This window comes from Temnothorax curvispinosus, unplaced genomic scaffold, assembly GCF_003070985.1.
Source record: "Temnothorax curvispinosus isolate PA1 unplaced genomic scaffold, ASM307098v1 QBEX01016228.1, whole genome shotgun sequence".
Taxonomy (NCBI): Eukaryota; Metazoa; Arthropoda; class Insecta; order Hymenoptera; family Formicidae; genus Temnothorax; species Temnothorax curvispinosus.
Genome location: NW_020226008.1, coordinates 1 through 3,115, shown reverse-complemented (window position 1 = coordinate 3,115; position 3,115 = coordinate 1). Strand labels below are relative to the sequence as shown.

Genomic DNA, 3,115 nt, shown 5'->3' with positions numbered 1-3,115 from the left:
CGCTGGAACGGAATGATCCCGGTGGCCGCTCTCAGGTTTCTCTCTGACGATATACAGTTTGTCGCTTTTTTTTTAGCAAAACCGTGATCTAACAAACGTTTTAATTAGTATATTTGGAACTAACAAACAATTCCGCATCGATTTACCACGGTTTGAATAAAAAATTGTAAAGAATTCTATATTTACCGGCTAAATTAACATTAAAAATTATTTTCGTAATTACGTAAAAACTATTAACTAACAAATGTTCTAATTAGTCTAACAATCAATAACAAACGACTAACAATCGATTCGTAAAAAAAATGTCATAAGTCGAAATTGTCCGGCTAACTTCTATGAGGTTGGTTCTATTGTGGAATGACATATTCACTGATGAATCGAACCCAGTGCTAAGAAATTAAAGAAAAAGAAGAAGATTCAATGATATCGCGATAATTTTAAATTCCGACTAGTTAACTGTACGTTGAACTACTACGCTGGAGGCTCCCTTTTGGAATTTGCCAGCGTTAAAAGTAAAATTCCTTAAATATTAGTTTTAATAAAATTTTATTTTTTATTTTAATAAAATATTAATATTACACAAATTTCATGCAATTATTCATTACTCTTCAATAATTTATTAATTTCGAATTCAGCTTCGATTCTTTCTTAAAAATAAAATTAAATATCGTTGATATTTTATTGCTTCTGCTGCTTCTGCATCGGTTACGATCAGTACTTAATTCCAGGGTCTGGATCTTTCGGAGAACTATTTCCGTCACGTAGAACCACGTTTGTTCACTAATCTACCAAATCTCAGACGGCGGGATCTTAGCGGTAACGCCATAGGACTCATCGAACCCGAGTCCTTTCTGGGCACACCAGTGCTGGAGCACGTCAATATCTCCGGGAACGCTTTGTCCGTCATTCATCCCTTAACGTTCCGACACCTAACGAACTTATACGAGCTTGACGTCGGTTTGAATCGTATGCTGGAAATGGTCCCTGGTCTACCGAAAGACATCGAACATCTTCACATGCTCAAGAACCGTATTGTCGCGTTGCCAACGGTATCCTCTCAGGATCTAGCTCTACCTGGCTCTACCTGCCCTACGATCATTGAATTTAAGCTTGAACGGGATCGAGAGAATTCCGCCTGGCGCCCTGGCTGACTTGCCAAATTTGAAAAAATTGAATCTAGGCTATAACGCTTTGAGACTCCTGGACGACGGCGTTTTCGACGGACTCACGGGTTTGGAGCAGCTAGACTTGAGGTGCAACCGGCTGGTCACGTTGCACGGACGAAGCTTCCGACTTCTGAAATCGTTGATGGACGTGAATCTTCAGGGCAATCGAGTGGAGGTTCTGCGACCTGATATTTTTCAAGAGAATACGAGACTGCAAAGAGTTGACTTGAGTAGAAATAATCTCGCACAAATTCCTCACGCCACCTTCGCCAACACCAGGTAAGAAATTTAACAATTTTAATAATACAATGTTAAAATAATAATATATATCATTATAATAAAATATAATTGCAGTTTATTTCTAAACGTGATGTTTATATTATATGATATTTGCTTCTTGCTCTCACATACATATATTCAAATCACGTAGAAATCATGTTAAATTCGCATAAAAAATATTAAAATGCATTATTTTCAGTTTATTTCAATTTTTAATTACCAAATTTATTTAGTATATCACGTTTATAATAATAGGAGTAATTTTCCCCTTTGTATGTTTATTTTGCGGTCTCGTATTATAGTGGAAAAGTAGTTTCACTTGTTGTTACTTGGTTGCATCACTCTTAACTTGGTACCTAGAAAGTTCTTCGTGCACACGCTAATATCTTTTTCTCGTTGTGTAGCATCGGCCTGGCGATGGCGTGTCGACTAATTTGACAGTAATTTAACTAGATTTTATACGCGATTTTATTTAATCTCGTCTATCAAGTTTAACTTGATCACATCGATCAAATGTTAATGTGTCAATGAAATTATATGATCTTTGTCAATTTATTAAATACCATGAAAAAGCGTTTTACATTGAAATAAAAAAAATATATTTTTGAATAATTTATTTTAATTAAAATTGTTTAATTTATATTATGAATATTTTTAAACGAAATAATTTAATACATAATTACATATTTTTAATTTTCAGAGATTCTTGATTATAAACGCTAATAAAAAAAAACTCATTAAGTTTATAAAAATTTTTTAACTATGTCTTTAAAATTAAAGAAGTTAATCACAATTGCTATAATAGCTGAAGCTATACAAAAAAAGACAATCGAAGAAAATAGTATAAAAAAGAAACGAAGAAAGCGTCGTAAAATATGGACACGTTAAATACTCAGAAGAAGTCATAATTTACGAGGCACAATTAATTTAGCCCATCTACATAGAATTAAGAAGCGAAGATACTGATTATTTTCAAAGATTTTTTCGAATGAGACACGATTTATTTGATCAACTTGTGGAACTAGTAGCACCCTATATACAGCGTCAAAACACTAACATGAGAGAATGGTATATGTCCTAAAGAACGTTTATCACTAACTCTGAGGTTTTTGGCTACTGGTGAGAATTATAGGAGTTTAGAGTACTCGACAAGGATACCAGCATGTTCAATTTCTCGGATAATTCCAGAGACATGTCGTGTCATATACGAAGTTCTTCGAAACGATTACTTGCGGGTAAATAAGAATTTACAATTAATTATAACACATAATGAATTATTCGAATTGCTGATTATTAAATAATGTATTAAATAATTTTTACAGATACCAACTACAAATGCTGAATGGGAACAGATTGCAAATAATTATTTTGAAATATGGAACGTTCCAAACTGTATTGGTTCTATAGACGATCGTCACATAGAATTTAAAGTACCACTTCAAGATGGTTCGTTGTATCACAACTACAAGGGTACAAATAGTATCGTTCTTTTAGCATTAGTCAATGCCAATTATCAATTCACATATGTCAATGTCGGTGTTAATGGTAGGGTAAGTGATGGTGGAGTGTTCCGTGACAGCGACTTGGCACAATTTTTAAATGACCCACTTGATGTGCCTGGAGATAAACCATTACCTGATATGAATGAACCCATTCCTTATGTTATTTTA

The 3,115-nt window shown here is 33.8% G+C and overlaps 1 long non-coding RNA gene across 1 annotated transcript; it reads left to right on the top strand.

The window, feature by feature from the left end:
• The first annotated feature begins 1,192 nt into the window (after positions 1-1,192).
• Positions 1,193-2,827, top strand: LOC112466466. Its single transcript, XR_003042144.1, has 3 exons — positions 1,193-1,445; positions 2,146-2,680; positions 2,768-2,827. It is a non-coding gene; the product is annotated as an uncharacterized LOC112466466 (long non-coding RNA).
• The last annotated feature ends 288 nt before the right edge of the window (positions 2,828-3,115 follow it).